At 49.0% G+C, this 19,300-nt stretch overlaps 2 long non-coding RNA genes across 2 annotated transcripts; both read right to left on the reverse strand.

Moving 5' to 3' along the window:
• Positions 1-9,682: 9,682 nt before the first annotated feature.
• Positions 9,683-10,869, reverse strand: LOC125319571. The gene is made up of 5 exons (XR_007200809.1): positions 10,789-10,869; positions 10,610-10,711; positions 10,021-10,061; positions 9,878-9,919; positions 9,683-9,783 (listed from the first exon to the last, which is right to left on the reverse strand). It is a non-coding gene; the product is annotated as an uncharacterized LOC125319571 (long non-coding RNA).
• A 5,367-nt stretch (positions 10,870-16,236) lies between these two features.
• Positions 16,237-17,561, reverse strand: LOC125319558. Its single transcript, XR_007200799.1, has 6 exons — positions 17,522-17,561; positions 17,354-17,434; positions 17,175-17,276; positions 16,586-16,626; positions 16,443-16,484; positions 16,237-16,348 (listed from the first exon to the last, which is right to left on the reverse strand). It is a non-coding gene; the product is annotated as an uncharacterized LOC125319558 (long non-coding RNA).
• Positions 17,562-19,300: the final 1,739 nt, after the last annotated feature.

Here is a 19,300-nt window from a genome sequence, read left to right on the forward strand (position 1 = left end):
AAGGTAGAAATAAAGTTAGAAATGTAGAAAATATGAGTAGTAAACATTTAGGAAGAAACAAAGTGTAAAAGGTAGAAAAATAGAAACAAAGTTAGAAAAGAACAAAGACAGAAAGGTATACAGTTAGAAACAAATCAAGATAGAAAGGTAGAAAGTCAGAAGGGCATAAAGTTAGGGAGGAAGAAATTTAGAGAGGCAGAAAGAAGAGTAAAAAGTTAGAGAGGTGGAAAGTTAGAGCAGCAGGAAGTTAGAGGAGTTAAAAGTTAGAGAGGCAGAAAGTCGGAAGGGCAGAAACCAACAAAGTCAGAAAAGTAGAAACGTAGAAAAATAGAAACAAAGTTAGAAAAGAACAAATGCAGAAAGGTAGAAGGTTAGAAACAAATCAAGATAGAAAGGAAGAAAGTTAGAAGGGCAGAAAGTTAGAGAAGTAAAACGTTAGAGGGGCAGAAAGTTAAAAGGGCAGAAACAAAGCAACTTAGGAAGGAAGGAAGAAATGAACCAATTTAGAAAGGTAAGATTTTAGAAAGGTAGAAAGTAAGAACCAAATAAATTCAGAAAGGTAGAAATAAAGTTAGAAATATAGAAATTTAGAGTAGTAAAAAGTTAGCAATGAACAAAGTTGGAAAGGTAGAAAATTAGAAATTTGGAAAGTAAGAAACAGAGTTAGAAAGGTAGAAAAATAGGAACAAACAAAGAAAAGAACAACGGCAGAAAGGTAGACAGAAACAAATCAAGATAGAAAGGTAGAAAGTTAGAAGGCAGAAATTTAGAGAGGCAGAAAGAAGAGTAGAAAGTTAGAGAGGTGTAGAGGCTTGGTCCAAAATAGTCATTACTTACTTATTTACCTTCTGTAAGATAAGAATTAGGAGAAAGCAAAGCAGGCACAAAACTTGAAATAACATAAAGAAGTTTATTAACAGACCTAAAAGAAAGGAAAAAAAAAAAACAGACCACACCTTCAGAACACTTCTCCTCCCCCCACCTTTCTTTCTTCTCCCACTGACAATGTAAAAACACAACTCTTGAGATTTTCAGTGAGTTTACCACTTCCATAATAACTTTGTTCCGTTCACTTAGGGAGAGGAGTCTGTCTTGATCATGCTATGGAGACATCACCACAAGAAGTTCTCTTCATGGCTTCAACGTCACAACGAGACGGCCGCCCGGGTTGGTTCTCTGCTCGCATGTGAGAGGCCCTTCCCGCAACTTGCACCTTTCCCCACAACTGCTTTCAAGGGTCCAATCTTGAGCTACTGGAGTACCATTGTAAGGTTGAGCTGTCCAAAAACAAAGGTTCTCTTCACCCATCTCTGGGAGCATCTTCATCTCTAGGAATAGAGGCCCTCTCCCAGAAGCAAAAAGGGTCCCCACCATCTTCATCTCTAGGAACAGAGGTCTCCCCCTTCCAGTTGGAGCAAGAGTCCTTGTCACTTCCATCTCTCCCTGTTCAAACTTCTCATCAAATTACGGCTGTTTCAGCATCCGCTTATTTTAGCGCAAGTACTTTTGCTCACAAGTACAGTTTGAACGCTCCATCCCCCATGCTTTCGTGAAATTACAACGGGTACTCTGATATATCGTAGTCGATCACCACCATGGGTTTACAACAGAATTTCAGCTTTTAAGCATCTCCTCTTTCTCCTCCCTCAGGATTTCAGCTCTTCTTTCTTTACTTAATGTCTGCAGGCTTCATCTGTTCTGGAGGAAACTTACACCACTAAAAGGGCTAATCTCACCGGGGTCTTGCAGCTCGAATTTGCTTATCGCTGTTCATCACATGATCTTTGCCGGGCAGCTTCAGCTGAATCTTCGGCCGCACTGGAGAGGGGCTGTAGAGACAGGCCGTGCTGTCTGCACGTAAAAGGCCTGGGGGGGAAGGGCCACGGGCAGAACAGGGCCGCACAGCTCCAGGATGGCTGTGTCCTGGCCCAGCCCAGTACCTGCCCCAAGACCAGAGGCAAGAGAGAGCTTCCCCAGGGTTTGTCCATTCTTAAATGTGGACTATAGAGGCAGTCAAAATTTTTAAGTGGCTTAAAAAGTTGTCAATATTCAAACTAGGCAGTTTGATAGGTTCTGTCAGGTCATAGGGGAAGCTGTAAGCACATCTTTGCAAAAGAATCACTTCTGGAGTTATGTTAACCCATGACAAAGGCAGAAAGATAGAAGGGCAGAAACCAACAAAGTTAGAAAGGAAGAAAATAAGAAATAATCAAATTTAGAAAGGTAGAAAGTAGGAACCAAATAAATATAGAAAGCTAGAAATAAAGTTAGAAATATAGAAAGCGAGAGTATTAAAAATTTAGGAAGAACCAAAGTTAGAAATGCAGAAGCGAAGTTAGAAAGATAGAAACAAACTAAATTAGAAAAGAGCAACGTTAGAAAGGCAGAAAGTTAGAAACAAACAAAATTAGAAAGGTAGAAAGTTAGAAATTGTTCTGGTTTGGCCAAATTTAGAAATATATCCTCTGAGAGAAGGCACTACCACCACCCCCCTCCCCCCAGGTTCAGGAAAAAATAAATTTTCCTTGAAGGAAAGTGAAGGAGATAAAACTATTTATTTAACAAACACATGGGAAAAGGAAAATAATGCTAAATAATAAAATCTCTCACTGTGGAGAAAAAGCTGGCAAAGTGTTAGAGTCCTCCCTTTGGTCTCCTCAGAGCTGGGGCTTGGGCCAGGCCCTCTGCACTCAGTGGAAAGTCCTCCTGACGTGTTCTAATATTGTAGCAGTCCAGTGGCAGAGGGAGAAAATCTGAAATTCGAGGGAAGGAAAAAAAAATTCAACTCTCAGTCTCTCTCCAGAGAAAAAGAAGCTGAACCACTGGCCAAAAGCTGACTGGAAAAACAGCAAACTGGGTGCCTCCTCCCTCCCCTCCCGCAGCTGGAAAAAAACGCTCTCTCTGTGTGACCTTGAACAAGCTGCAAACTGCTTTGAAAAAGTTTCACTCAATTTTTTCCTTCCCCCTCTCAGGCTCAGTTTAGAAACATAGAAAGGCACAAAAATTAATTTCTGGGCATAGGCAGCGATATGGGATACACATCATACGGTCACCCCAAGACAGAAACAAAGTTAGAAAGATAGAAAATTAGAAAGGTGGAAATTTAGAAACCAACAAAGATAGAAAGGAAGAAAATAAGAAACAAACAAATTTAGAAAGGTAAGGATTTATAAAGGTAGAAAGTAAGAACCAAAAAATTTAGAAAGGTAGAAGCAAACAAAGTTAGAAAGGCAGAAAGATAGAAACAAACTAAATTAGAAAAGAACAACATTAGAAAGGCTGAAAGTTAGATACAAAAAAAATTTAGAAAGGTAGAAACTTAAAAAGACAAATAGAAACAAAGTTAGAAAAGAACAAAGGCAGAAAGGTAGAAGCTTTGAAACAAATCAAGATAGAAAGGTAGTAAGTTAGGCAGGCAGACACCAACAAAGTTAGAAAGAAAATAAGAAATAAACAGATTTAGAAAGGTAAAAATTTAGAAAAACAAAGAAAGAACCAAAAAAAATTTAGACTGATAGAAATGTAGAAAGGTAGAAATAAAGATAGAAATGGAGAAATTTAAACTACTAAAAAGTTAGGAAGAAACAAAGTTCGAATGGTAGAAAGTTAGAAACACCGAAAGAGAGGTAAAAACTAGAAAAAAACAAAGTTAGAGAGGAAGACTATAAGAAATAAACAAATTTAGAAAGGTACAAACTTAGCAACAAAATAAGGCAGAAAGTTAGAAAGTAAGAAAAACAAATTTAGAAAGGGAGAAATTTAGAAATGTGGAAAGTAAGAAACAAAGAAAGAAAGAAAGAAGGGTTGAAACAAAGGTAGAAAGGTAGAAACAAATAAATTTAGAAAGTTAGAAAGGCAGAAAGTTCAAAAAAGTAGAAGGGTAGAAACCAACAAAGGTTGAAACGAACTAAGGTAGAAAGAACTTTCAAAAGTTAGAAAGAAAGAAAGACAAAAATAAAGTTAGAGCGAAAACCAAGAGTAGAGAAAGAAAATAGATTTAGAGAGAAAAAGGAATAGAGAAAAATAGGTTTTGAAAGGAAAAGAAATCAAGTTTAAAAGAGAATTAGTGTGGAAGAGAAAAAGAAAATTAGAAAGAGAAATAGAGTGACAGAGAAATAGAGCAACAGAAACAAAGTTAGAAAAAGTAAAGAGGAATAGACTGAAAAGTAAAGCTGAGTAGCAAAGCAAGAAATACAGTGAAAAAATAACTAAACCACACCAAAGTAGGACAGCAGCCAAAGGGGGGGAAGGAAGAGGGTATCTTTATTCAGTGAATGTATTTATTTACACTTCAGTAAAACATGTGGAAATGTTGTATACAAACACATGTACAAATACAGTCCATATACACACAGGTAGGTAAAAGTCCAATTTACATACAGAGCAACACATGGAAATGCAGTAGCAAACACAAATACAGAACAATACAGGGCAATGTAAGCCAAATACATATCAATACAATAAAACAATTTTTCTACTTCTGGAAAGTTTATTACATTTTCTTTTATTGTTATAGGAAACCCAAAACAACAGCAGCACACAGAGAACAAAACACTCATCCACCACCCACACCTCCTTCAGCTTACACACAAACCCACCCTCGCTCTCAATCGCAACTGCTCCACTAACACTTGGCACACCACGGGAATGTGGTTCCCAGGATCCTCAAAATCATCTTGCCTGACAGTACCCCGGCACGGTCCACACCCAAACCTCGGTGATGAACGTCGCCTTGCAGACCAGCCAGGACCAAGGGAAAAAAACCCAGCTGGTGGGGGGAGGGGAGGGAAATCCCCCCCGCTGGGGCTTTTTTATTCTAAGTTTAAAAACTAGTTGAAAAACCTGAAAGGCAAAAATCATACACACAAGGTTAGAACCATTGCACACACACTCTCACAGACAGACACAGACAGTCACACACACGCACAAAGTCACACACCTTCAGCTTACACACTGACAGCAGCCCTTGCTCAAAACACTCTACTAATGAAGATGCTTCAACACATCTTCCAGCTGCTGCTCCTTGACACTGAACAGTAGATTCTGGGAAAATCAGTAGCATCGGTGACCGCAGAGATCCGAAGCCGCCTTGGGGACCTGCGAGACAAGGTGAGGTGCTCAGTGAGAAGCTGAGGGCTAGGAGTTATCCCCATGCCAGGCCCATAAATTTTCTACCCAAAATCCCATAGAAAAGATAGGAACCTTTAAGTTTTGTAACTGTTGTTCTTAACTGTGACCCTGCCAGGGCAGGGCAGCTCCAACCGTAAATAGCACATGGCCAAGGTGGTGCACTGAATATAAGCAAAGGTGACGAGAGGGCTTGAGATATCTCTCTGGAAGATTAATTCTCTAGCCTGATACGCTTTAAGGCGATGGAACCTACAGAACTACCATAGACACATGAGGAGGATCTAACACACCCCATATAGAAGTCGAAGGGAATGGGACATGAAAAGAAGGCACTACCAAAAGTGAGAAGGAAGATGGATGAGAACATCTCCTGTACTTCTTCTGGTCTCAAAAAGTAAAAATGTAAAGATGCTGGAATAAGCCCAATCTGGAAAAGTATGCAAGCAGAGACCCCACACTGCCAATACGGCCCAGAACGATGCTGATAAAGCAGTGAGATATAACAAAGCCCTATGACACCGAAGATGATGGACACAAACTATACAACACTACGTAACACAGACAGAAGTTGAAACTGCCCAGCAGTTTCACCTGATGGACCCAAGATTCCTACTGCAAGATGAGCCAGAAAGCAACGATGCCAAAGGAAAGAAGGCTCTACGGCAATAGCACCTGATGGTGAAACATAACTCCTTACAAGAGGTTAGTGCCAAAGCTGTTAAGAGGATGCTCAAGAAGCTCAGTAGGCCTAGAGGAAGAAGCGATGACTGCCGGGTGAACAGGGCGATCGATCCGGACCCAAAGGCGAGCTCCTTGGGCAAAAAGATCCGCGATGACATCGAGACTCAAAGAGGGCAGATGACACAAAGCTCACAAAAACATGGGGGTGGGTGGGAACTGCTGTGCCCGGCAAGGGGTCGGGTGATGCTGAGGAGAAACCCTCTCTCTTTACTTCCAAGGAACTACAGCCTTCTCCTCTAAGCTAACTTCAAATTGCCTCCTGTGATTCCAAAGGTTTTTCCCTTCTCCCGACCACCAGTCGCAACACTTAGCTTTCAGAGATGAGTGGACAAAATTCATCCTCAACCAAAAAGAATGTGTGGGCACCGTGGACATCGCTACATTCCCTGTAGTCCACTTCGGTGGCTGCAAAAATTCAGACTGCAATGAGACGTCCCAAAAGTGACCCCTTCTGCAACACCCCCTCCCTCATAACTGCCGAGGCTCATTGCTTACCTGCTGTTTCCAAACTTTGGTTCCGCAGCTGCTCACAGTACCTAAGACAACAAAACAGAAAATGTGACTATGGCCCTCCAGAAGAGCAATCACCCAGGGCTCCTCCACACCACTGCCCCGGCTCACCTCAAATCTTCATCCGATTCGGGAGGTGGCCCAGACAATACCTGCAAAGTGAAAAGGTACACGCTTAGAACACCACAGCATACCTCTAGTCCATTAGTTATCCCGCCTAAATGCCAACTCACCTGCTCGCCTCTATTCCTTGGCATGCCTAGGGCAGTTGCAGCGCCTGCAAAGAAACAAAGCAAAAAAATATGCAGAGAGACTGCGACATCACAAGCTCCCCGCTTTGACTGAAGTATGCCACACCTATACCTTAAGCTTGCACTCATCTGGCATTCTGGGCCAGGACATCTTGCGAGTGGACAGCCTAAAAGGAACAAACAACAATGGATGCTTAAAGCTGAACCAGACATTGATAACAGAGCAGTAACAAGCCATTCTGTCCACCATACACAGTTCACCTAGCTCCATCGACCATGAACACCGATATCTGACTGTACTTCCTAAAAATAAAGACAAAAAGCAATGCTGTAACACAGCCACCATCTACCCTTGCCCTACAAACACAAACGGTGACTCACCTTCCCATGGGAACCCGCTCACCCGCTGTGGGGCGCTCTGCCATGGATTTAATCCATCTGCATCTGAAAGATAGTGATGACAAAAGTCAAAGGGTTGCATGAGAACTTAACAGCTCCAGCCATCCTGTGTCAATCTAGGAATACCATCTAGAGGCCAAACTACACTCTACACTACAAATTTCAAGTCCCCGGGCCTTGTCCTATTACATCCATACACCAGGCTGTGCAGCAGGGCAGAGCAGCTCCGGGACAAACCCGAGCAGGCACCCGTGACACAGGAGATGACAAACAAGGGGACGCAACTAGGAGAGAAAACTCTGGGCTAGATGAGCACAAGGACCAAGAGAACGAGGAATTAGATGACCTAGGCAAGACCGGCGGTGAGCCGACAAGGCTCCAAGAACCCTGGCAGAAGAGGACGCTAACAGAAAGGCTTAATCCAAGAACCGCAAAGATGGATGCCCGAGAATTGTACGGGCAGAATCCTCTAGCTGTCTTCGCATTCTTACAAATCCTCATCCCCTATAACGGATCATTGTGGCGCACAGCTGTCGATGCAGCTCAGAACAAGACCAGAAAAGACACCCGACTCAACGTTGCTAAAGAGACGCGATTCTGATGAAGTTCCAAGCTCAAGAGTCAAAGGATCAATGGTATCAGCACCACACTGAGGAACACCAAGAGCAGAGATGCTAAGAATAACGCCCAGCGTTTGCAATGAGCAGCTCAGAGGGCTAAGACAAGAGACCTGTGACACGAGATGCCCAAAAGACAGAGAACACACAATAGACAAGTGACATGCACCAGGACTGCTCTGCCCTGCACACCTGGGCATTGTGATCAAAATTAAGATTTTCCCTTTATGTTGGCCTAAGGGCCCCCTTCTTGGGTATCCTCACCTCCAAACCTGACTCAAAAATCCCTCCTGGCGAGTCCCAACTCGACACTCTGCTGTCACCCCATCTGTGGGTCACAAGCCTTGACTTATCTCTCAGACGTCTGCCTCGGGCGCAAAAGAAGGCCGCCTCGCCATCCGAGAAGCTCCTGCTGTCACCGGGCTGTTCTCTCTTAGTCGGCTACAACAAAGAAAACCGAACAAACATCAGTGCATGAACTTAGTGGCACCTCAGCCAAAACCCGACAATTCCGCCACTCACCGTCTCCTAATAGGGCCAGGGTCCTCGGGCCGCACGCTTTGGCCACTCTCCGATACTGACACTGTCGTTGCAAGGTATACCTTGATTAGGAGGAGACAAGGTGATGCGGCATTGCTGAGACTTGAGCAGACCCTCACTCCTCCTCCTCCTCCCTGACTCGATGCAACTCCCCAGCCGTTGCCAAAGGCTGCTCAGAAAGACCCTTCGAACGGAAAAAGTGAAGGCTCGGTCGAATAGTCCCATAATATTTTCAGAGGGCTCACAAGGGTGGCGAGCCAGGTCTGGCAGCAAGGAGGCTCGGAGAATACAGGCAGACCACCTAAAACACACAAATGACAACAGATGCTTAGAGCTGTACCAGAACTTGACACCCAAGGAATGACAACTTTTTCTTTCCACCACTCACCGCTTACCTTGCTCAACTCACTTTGACTGCTGCTATCCAGCTTAACCTCCTAAAAACAAAGAACAATGCTGTAAACATAGCCACCATTTACACTCGCCCTGCAAACACAAACGGTAACTCGCCTTCCTGCGGGAACCCCCTCACCCGGTGCAGGGGGCTCTGCCACGGATTTAATCCGTCTGCATCTGAAAGAAAGCGATGACAAAAGTCAAAGCGGTGCACAGGAACTTAATAGCTCCAGCCATCCTGTGTCAATCCAGGAATACCATCTTGAGGTCAAACTACACCCTACATTACAAATTTCAAGTCCCCGGGCCCGGTCCTATTACACCTATAGGCCAGGCTGTGCAGCAGGGCAGACGAGCTCCGGACCAAACCCACACAGGCACCCGTGACACAGATGATGACGAACGAGGGCAAGCGACGAGGAGAGAAAACTCTCGGCGAGAAGAATGACCACAAGCACATCGAAGGGCTAAGGCAGAAGACACGAGACACCCAGTAGAGACAGAACACGCAGGAGACAAGCTACACAACGTGCACTATGACTGCTCTGCCTGGCTCGCCTCAGCGCTGTGATCAAAAGGGAGACTTTCCCTTTAGGGGGCCTAAAGGGGCCCCTTCTTAGACATCCCCATCTCTGAAGCTGACACAAAATTCCCTCGCGGCGAGCCCCGACCCGACACCCCGCTTGCATCCCCTCAACTTATCTCTCGGACATCCGGGGATGCGAATCCTCCTCGGGTGCAAAAGAAGGCCGCTCACCGTCCGGGAAGCTCCTGCCGTCGCCGGGCTGTTGTCTCTTAGTCAGCTACGATTAAAAAAAACCTGTCAAGGCCTGAACTTAGCGGCACGTGGCCCACTACAATTCTTGTACTCACCATCTCCTAAGATGGCAGGGGACCTCACGCTGCACGCTTCGGCCGCGCTCCGAGGCTGATGCCACCGTCGCAGGCTATACCTGAGGTAAGAGGAGACAGGCCATGTGGCATTGCTGAAACCTGAGTGGACCCTCGCTCCTCCCTCCCTCCCCGACTCGCCGCAACTCCTCGGCCATTGCCAAAGGCTACCCGGACTGCACCCTCACCTGGAAAAGGTCAGGGCTTCATCGCAGAGCTTTGCGATACTTGCGGAGGGGTCACGAGGGCGGCGAGCCGGGTCCGTCGGCCGTTCTGCGAGGGGGTTCGGCGTAATGCAAGTGGACCGCCTAAAACGCACAAATGACAATAGATGCTAAGAGCTGCGCCAGAACCTGGCGCCCAAGCAACAACAACTTTTTCTTTCCACCGGCCACTGCTTACCTCGCTCACTCGACACTGACTGCTAAGATCCGGCTTTACCACCTAAAAACAAAGACAGAGAACAATGCTAGAACATAGCCACCCGTTTACACTTGCCCCGCAAACACAAACGGTGACTCACCTTCCTGTGGGAACCCCCTCACCTGGTATGGAGCGCTCCGCCACAGATATAATCGATCTGCGTCTGAAAGAAAGTTAATGATAAAAGTCAAAGAGCTGCATGAGAACTTACTGGCTACAGACACCTTATGTCAATCTAGGAATACCATCTAGATGGCAACTACAGCCTACATAACAAATTTCAAGTCCCCGGGCTTTGCCCTATCGCACCTATAACGCCAGACTATGCAGCAGGGCAGAGCAGCTCCGGGCCAAACCCACGCTGGCCCCTGTGACACGGGACGTGACGAACACGGGGGTGCAACACGGAGAGAAACTCCCAGTGAGAAGAACGGCCGCCAGCACCTCGAAGGGCAAAGGAAAAAGACACGCGACACAAGAAGCCCAAAAGACGCAGAACACACGATAGACGAGCGACACGACACGCACCGGGACTGTTCTGTCCTACGCGCCTCAGCATTGTGATCAAAAATGAGACTTTCCCGTTATGTGGCCTAAAGGGGCCCTTTCTTGGACATCCCCGTCTCCAGAGATAATTCAAAAATCCCTCCGACGAGTCCCGACCCAGCACATCGCTCTCGTCACCTCTGTGAGGCGTAGCCCTCGACTTACCTCTCGGCTGTCCGGGGATGCAAATCTGCATCAGGTGTGAAAGAAGGCCACCTCGCCATCTGGGAAGTTCCAGCCGTTACCAGGCCGTTGTCTCTTAGTTGGCTACAAGAAAGAGAACCAAACATCAAGGCGTGAACTTAGTGGCACCTCAGCCAGAACCCGACAGTTCCTCCACTCACCATCTCCTAAGAGGGCCGGGCTCCTTGGGGCCGCACGCTTCGGCTGCGCTCCCAGGCTGACGCTATCGTTGCGGCACATACCTGGGTTAAGAGGAGACAAAGCGATGCGGCATCGCTGAAACTTGAGCGGACCCTGGCTCTTCCTTCCTCCCTCCCTCCCCGACTCACCGCGACTCCTCGGCCGTTGCCTTCCCATGGAAAAGGTCAAGGCTTCATCGCAGAGTCCCGGTAATACTTGCGGAGAGCTCACGGAGGCAGCGAGCCGGCTCCTTCGGCCGGGCAGCAAGGGGGGGGGGGGGGGAGTCGGTGTAATACTAGCGGACCACCTAAAAGTCACAAACGACAATAGATGTTAAGAGCTGCACCAAAACTTGGCACCCGAGCAATAACCACTTTCTTTCCACCCGTCACGGCTTACCTCGCTCACTTGACATGGACTGCTGAGATCCGGCTTTTCCTCCTAAAAATAAAGACAAAGAACAATTCTGGAACACAGCCACCATTTACCCTTGCCCTACAAACACAAACGGTGACTGACCTTCCCATGGGAACCCGCTCACCCGCTGTGGGGCGCTCTGCCATGGATTTAATCCATCTGCATCTGAAAGATAGTGATGACAAAAGTCAAAGGGTTGCATAAGAACTTAACAGCTCCAGCCATCCTGTGTCAATCTAGGAATACCATCTAGAGGCCAAACTACACTCTACACTACAAATTTCAAGTCCCCGGGCCTTGTCCTATTACATCCATACACCAGGCTGTGCAGCAGGGCAGAGCAGCTCCGGGACAAACCCGAGCAGGCACCCGTGACACAGGAGATGACAAACAAGGGGACGCAACTAGGAGAGAAAACTCTGGGCTAGATGAGCACAAGGACCAAGAGAACGAGGAATTAGATGACCTAGGCAAGACCGGCGGTGAGCCGACAAGGCTCCAAGAACCCTGGCAGAAGAGGACGCTAACAGAAAGGCTTAATCCAAGAACCGCAAAGATGGATGCCCGAGAATTGTACGGGCAGAATCCTCTAGCTGTCTTCGCATTCTTACAAATCCTCATCCCCTATAACGGATCATTGTGGCGCACAGCTGTCGATGCAGCTCAGAACAAGACCAGAAAAGACACCCGACTCAACATTGCTAAAGAGACGCGATTCTGATGAAGTTCCAAGCTCAAGAGTCAAAGGATCAATGGTATCAGCACCACACTGAGGAACACCAAGAGCAGAGATGCTAAGAATAACGCCCAGCCTTTGCAATGAGCAGCTCAGAGGGCTAAGACAAGAGACCTGTGACACGAGATGCCCAAAAGACAGAGAACACACAATAGACAAGTGACATGCACCAGGACTGCTCTGCCCTGCACACCTGGGCATTGTGATCAAAATTAAGATTTTCCCTTTATGTTGGCCTAAGGGCCCCCTTCTTGGGTATCCCCACCTCCAAACCTGACTCAAAAATCCCTCCTGGCGAGTCCCAACTCGACACTCTGCTGTCACCCCATCTGTGGGTCACAAGCCTTGACTTATCTCTCAGACGTCTGCCTCGGGCGCAAAAGAAGGCCGCCTCGCCATCCGAGAAGCTCCTGCTGTCACCGGGCTGTTCTCTCTTAGTCGGCTACAACAAAGAAAACCGAACAAACATCAGTGCATGAACTTAGTGGCACCTCAGCCAAAACCCGACAATTCCGCCACTCACCGTCTCCTAATAGGGCCAGGGTCCTCGGGCCGCACGCTTTGGCCACTCTCCGATACTGACACTGTCGTTGCAAGGTATACCTTGATTAGGAGGAGACAAGGTGATGCGGCATTGCTGAGACTTGAGCAGACCCTCACTCCTCCTCCTCCTCCCTGACTCGATGCAACTCCCCAGCTGTTGCAGTGGGGATCCTGCAACACGCATATATCAAACCAGGAGTCCCGTGGAAAGGAAATATATATGGACAGACAGATTCTTGATAGCTGTTTCAGAGATGTTTATTTCTCCAGCCGCATGGCCGGAGCTCTGCCGAGGAACTGTTCCAGTCACGGGACCAAGGGTCCTTCTGCCCGCGCAGGGAACACAAACCAACCAATGGGAACGAGGCTGAGCAGGGACAGGGAAGCCCCGTGTCTGTGCCCTCAGGGCCCCTCTCCCAGGGCTACACGGCAGGGGAGGGACCCCAACACCTCACCCGTTTTATTTTAATAAAAGGAGAATGAAAACAACTGGATAAACATAACAAGAACAGTTTCAAAACAAAACAAGCCACCCTCCTGAGTCTTTAAATGTCCAAACAGATTCTCTGGAACATCTTAGGGCTGACAGAAGGGAGACAGAATTCTCTGAGCATGCTTTGTGGGGAAACTGAGGCAGGAGAGGGTTTAACTTCTTCCCTCCCCCTTTTCATCCCCCACTCGGCATTGGAAAGGGATTTTTGGGGAAACAATTGGCAAAAGCATGGTTTTGTGAGGGAAACCATGGATGAAAAAACGGATTGGGAATACACTGGGGGTAATAGGACATAGGGTAAAAGGGAAAGGTGGGATTAGGAAAGGGAAACTGTAGGGGGGGCTTACAATAGAGATACTGTCTAACATGACTACGATTTTTTGCATATATACTGCCTTTTACAGGAACACCATCAGGCCCAGTGACCTGCGATGCTTGTAACCCTTTTCTCCCTAGTACAATATTAAATTCCACCACCTCTCCATCTCCCAAGCTTGGGATGCATTTTTCAGGGTTATTCTTTTTAATAGCAGTTCTATGCACGAATATGTCTTGCTGGTTGTCACACCTTGTTATAAAACCATAATTTTGCTTAACATTATACCATTTTACTATCCCTAAGGTCTTAGTTGCTATGATCTTTTCCTTTTTCCGAGTGGCTGCTGTTTTCTGTCTCGCTGCCTCTTTGCTCTCTCCTTCGGTTGCTCCCGTGTTGGAATTGTCGGGGCTGCTGGTGCCTGCGCGCTCTTCCCGGGGTCGCGTTCGGGGCTGCGCGGGCCGGGCCGGGCCACGCCGCTCAGTTCTCCGTGCGTCGCCTCCTCTGGTCGCAGCTTCGCTGCCGCTGTCGGGCGCTGCACCCACGTCTCGGCCGGGCCCCCGAGCGATGACTCCCCCGCGCTCCGCTCCAGCGCGCGTCTCGGCTGGGCGCGGCTCCGCTCCACCGCCATCGCCGCCAGCCGCTGCCCGCGCGCCGCCCCTCTCGGTCGGGCGTTCCCGGGGCTCGCTCCACCACGCGCTGTGCTGCGCTGTGCGGGTCCCGCCGGGTCCCGCCGCTCCTCGCTCCGCCACCGACACTGCGGCTCGCGTGGCTCCGCCCGCACGCGGGAACTGCCTCGCTGCTGCTCGCAGAGCGCTCGGTGCACGTGGCCTGGGCCGCACGGTCCCTGCGCCAGGCTTCCCTTCGCCAGGACACAGCTGACATTGCTCAACAGTCTCGGTAACTAAATAATATTCACGAAAATATTCTTCCATCGGCATATATTTTGACTCCAGTATTAACTGTGTCCAAACGGTTTTCCAAAAGCCCTTGGTAAGAATTAAATCCCAAGAAACATAGAAAAAGTTCTTAAACAACCATGCCAGGAAGTGTTTCAGTTCTTTTTGAGCTTGAATCAAGCTAAAATTTACAAATCGTTGTTCAAGAATCATTTTAAGTTTAAGATAAATGTCCATATGCGGCTCTGAGAGCCAAGAGTCTTCCCACGGTTCCTCCATAGTTTAGATACGGAATAGCAAAGCAAAACCAAGAAGAGGAATCCAAAGTTTCCAGGGTTTACTCACACAAATCAGTCGCTTAGGGATCGGGGATCGTTCTGCTCACAAATCTCCACCATTTGTTGCAGTGGGGATCCTGCAACACGCATATATCAAACCAGGAGTCCCGTGGAAAGGAAATATATATGGACAGACAGATTCTTGATAGCTGTTTCAGAGATGTTTATTTCTCCAGCCGCATGGCCGGAGCTCTGCCGAGGAACTGTTCCAGTCACGGGACCAAGGGTCCTTCTGCCCGCGCAGGGAACACAAACCAACCAATGGGAACGAGGCTGAGCAGGGGCAGGGAAGCCCCGTGTCTGTGCCCTCAGGGCCCCTCTCCAAGGGCTACACGGCAGGGGAGGGACCCCAACACCCAGCCGTTGCCAAAGGCTGCTCAGAAAGACCCTTCGAACGGAAAAAGTGAAGGCTCGGTCGAATAGTCCCATAATATTTTCAGAGGGCTCACAAGGGTGGCGAGCCAGGTCTGGCAGCAAGGAGGCTCGGAGAATACAGGCAGACCACCTAAAACACACAAATGACAACAGATGCTTAGAGCTGTACCAGAACTTGACACCCAAGGAATGACAACTTTTTCTTTCCACCACTCACCGCTTACCTTGCTCAACTCACTTTGACTGCTGCTATCCAGCTTAACCTCCTAAAAACAAAGAACAATGCTGTAAACATAGCCACCATTTACACTCGCCCTGCAAACACAAACGGTAACTCGCCTTCCTGCGGGAACCCCCTCACCCGGTGCAGGGGGCTCTGCCACGGATTTAATCCGTCTGCATCTGAAAGAAAGCGATGACAAAAGTCAAAGCGGTGCACAGGAACTTAATAGCTCCAGCCATCCTGTGTCAATCCAGGAATACCATCTTGAGGTCAAACTACACCCTACATTACAAATTTCAAGTCCCCGGGCCCGGTCCTATTACACCTATAGGCCAGGCTGTGCAGCAGGGCAGACGAGCTCCGGACCAAACCCACACAGGCTCCCGTGACACAGATGATGACGAACGAGGGGAAGCGACGAGGAGAGAAAACTCTCGGCGAGAAGAATGACCACAAGCACATCGAAGGGCTAAGGCAGAAGACACGAGACACCCAGTAGAGACAGAACACGCAGGAGACAAGCTACACAACGTGCACTATGACTGCTCTGCCTGGCTCGCCTCAGCGCTGTGATCAAAAGGGAGACTTTCCCTTTAGGGGGCCTAAAGGGGCCCCTTCTTAGACATCCTCATCTCTGAAGCTGACTCAATATTCCCTCGCGGCGAGCCCCGACCCGACACCCCGCTTGCATCCCCTCAACTTATCTCTCGGACATCCGGGGATGCGAATCCTCCTCAGGTGCAAAAGAAGGCCGCTCACCGTCCGGGAAGCTCCTGCCGTCGCCGGGCTGTTGTCTCTTAGTCAGCTACGATTAAAAAAAACCTGTCAAGGCCTGAACTTAGCGGCACGTGGCCCACTACAATTCTTGTACTCACCATCTCCTAAGATGGCAGGGGACCTCACGCTGCACGCTTCGGCCGCGCTCCGAGGCTGATGCCACCGTCGCAGGCTATACCTGAGGTAAGAGGAGACAGGCCATGTGGCATTGCTGAAACCTGAGTGGACCCTCGCTCCTCCCTCCCTCCCCGACTCGCCGCAACTCCTCGGCCATTGCCAAAGGCTACCCGGACTGCACCCTCACCTGGAAAAGGTCAGGGCTTCATCGCAGAGCTTTGCGATACTTGCGGAGGGGTCACGAGGGCAGCGAGCCGGGTCCGTCGGCCGTTCTGCGAGGGGGTTCGGCGTAATGCAAGTGGACCGCCTAAAACGCACAAATGACAATAGATGCTAAGAGCTGCGCCAGAACCTGGCGCCCAAGCAACAACAACTTTTTCTTTCCACCGGCCACTGCTTACCTCGCTCACTCGACACTGACTGCTAAGATCCGGCTTTACCACCTAAAAACAAAGACAGAGAACAATGCTAGAACATAGCCACCCGTTTACACTTGCCCCGCAAACACAAACGGTGACTCACCTTCCTGTGGGAACCCCCTCACCTGGTATGGAGCGCTCCGCCACAGATATAATCGATCTGCGTCTGAAAGAAAGTTAATGATAAAAGTCAAAGAGCTGCATGAGAACTTACTGGCTACAGACACCTTATGTCAATCTAGGAATACCATCTAGATGGCAACTACAGCCTACATAACAAATTTCAAGTCCCCGGGCTTTGCCCTATCGCACCTATAACGCCAGACTATGCAGCAGGGCAGAGCAGCTCCGGGCCAAACCCACGCTGGCCCCTGTGACACGGGACGTGACGAACACGGGGGTGCAACACGGAGAGAAACTCCCAGTGAGAAGAACGGCCGCCAGCACCTCGAAGGGCAAAGGAAAAAGACACACGACACAAGAAGCCCAAAAGACGCAGAACACACGATAGACGAGCGACACGACACGCACCGGGACTGTTCTGTCCTACGCGCCTCAGCATTGTGATCAAAAATGAGACTTTCCCGTTATGTGGCCTAAAGGGGCCCTTTCTTGGACATCCCCGTCTCCAGAGCTAATTCAAAAATCCCTCCGACGAGTCCCGACCCAGCACATCGCTCTCGTCACCTCTGTGAGGCGTAGCCCTCGACTTACCTCTCGGCTGTCCGGGGATGCAAATCTGCATCAGGTGTGAAAGAAGGCCACCTCGCCATCTGGGAAGTTCCAGCCGTTACCAGGCCGTTGTCTCTTAGTTGGCTACAAGAAAGAGAACCAAACATCAAGGCGTGAACTTAGTGGCACCTCAGCCAGAACCCGACAGTTCCTCCACTCACCATCTCCTAAGAGGGCCGGGCTCCTTGGGGCCACACGCTTCGGCTGCGCTCCCAGGCTGACGCTATCGTTGCGGCACATACCTGGGTTAAGAGGAGACAAAGCGATGCGGCATCGCTGAAACTTGAGCGGACCCTGGCTCTTCCTTCCTCCCTCCCTCCCCGACTCACCGCGACTCCTCGGCCGTTGCCTTCCCATGGAAAAGGTCAAGGCTTCATCGCAGAGTCCCGGTAATACTTGCGGAGAGCTCACGGAGGCAGCGAGCCGGCTCCTTCGGCCGGGCAGCAAGGGGGGGGGGGGGGGGGGGGGGGAGTCGGTGTAATACTAGCGGACCACCTAAAAGTCACAAACGACAATAGATGTTAAGAGCTGCACCAGAACTTGGCACCCGAGCAATAACCACTTTCTTTCCACCCGTCACGGCTTACCTCGCTCACTTGACATGGACTGCTGAGATCCGGCTTTTCCTCCTAAAAATAAAGACAAAGAACAATTCTGGAACACAGCCACCATTTACCCTTGCCCTACAAACACAAACGGTGACTGACCTTCCCATGGGAACCCGCTCACCCGCTGTGGGGCGCTCTGCCATGGATTTAATCCATCTGCATCTGAAAGATAGTGATGACAAAAGTCAAAGGGTTGCATAAGAACTTAACAGCTCCAGCCATCCTGTGTCAATCTAGGAATACCATCTAGAGGCCAAACTACACTCTACACTACAAATTTCAAGTCCCCGGGCCTTGTCCTATTACATCCATACACCAGGCTGTGCAGCAGGGCAGAGCAGCTCCGGGACAAACCCGAGCAGGCACCCGTGACACAGGAGATGACAAACAAGGGGACGCAACTAGGAGAGAAAACTCTGGGCTAGATGAGCACAAGGACCAAGAGAACGAGGAATTAGATGACCTAGGCAAGACCGGCGGTGAGCCGACAAGGCTCCAAGAACCCTGGCAGAAGAGGACGCTAACAGAAAGGCTTAATCCAAGAACCGCAAAGATGGATGCCCGAGAATTGTACGGGCAGAATCCTCTAGCTGTCTTCGCATTCTTACAAATCCTCATCCCCTATAACGGATCATTGTGGCGCACAGCTGTCGATGCAGCTCAGAACAAGACCAGAAAAGACACCCGACTCAACATTGCTAAACAGACGCGATTCTGATGAAGTTCCAAGCTCAAGAGTCAAAGGATCAATGGTATCAGCACCACACTGAGGAACACCAAGAGCAGAGATGCTAAGAATAACGCCCAGCCTTTGCAATGAGCAGCTCAGAGGGCTAAGACAAGAGACCTGTGACACGAGATGCCCAAAAGACAGAGAACACACAATAGACAAGTGACATGCACCAGGACTGCTCTGCCCTGCACACCTGGGCATTGTGATCAAAATTAAGATTTTCCCTTTATGTTGGCCTAAGGGCCCCCTTCTTGGGTATCCCCACCTCCAAACCTGACTCAAAAATCCCTCCTGGCGAGTCCCAACTCGACACTCTGCTGTCACCCCATCTGTGGGTCACAAGCCTTGACTTATCTCTCAGACGTCTGCCTCGGGCGCAAAAGAAGGCCGCCTCGCCATCCGAGAAGCTCCTGCTGTCACCGGGCTGTTCTCTCTTAGTCGGCTACAACAAAGAAAACCGAACAAACATCAGTGCATGAACTTAGTGGCACCTCAGCCAAAACCCGACAATTCCGCCACTCACCGTCTCCTAATAGGGCCAGGGTCCTCGGGCCGCACGCTTTGGCCACTCTCCGATACTGACACTGTCGTTGCAAGGTATACCTTGATTAGGAGGAGACAAGGTGATGCGGCATTGCTGAGACTTGAGCAGACCCTCACTCCTCCTCCTCCTCCCTGACTCGATGCAACTCCCCAGCCGTTGCCAAAGGCTGCTCAGAAAGACCCTTCGAACGGAAAAAGTGAAGGCTCGGTCGAATAGTCCCATA

The sequence above is a fragment of the Corvus hawaiiensis genome, chromosome Z (genome assembly GCF_020740725.1).
Source record: "Corvus hawaiiensis isolate bCorHaw1 chromosome Z, bCorHaw1.pri.cur, whole genome shotgun sequence".
Classification (NCBI taxonomy): Eukaryota; Metazoa; Chordata; class Aves; order Passeriformes; family Corvidae; genus Corvus; species Corvus hawaiiensis.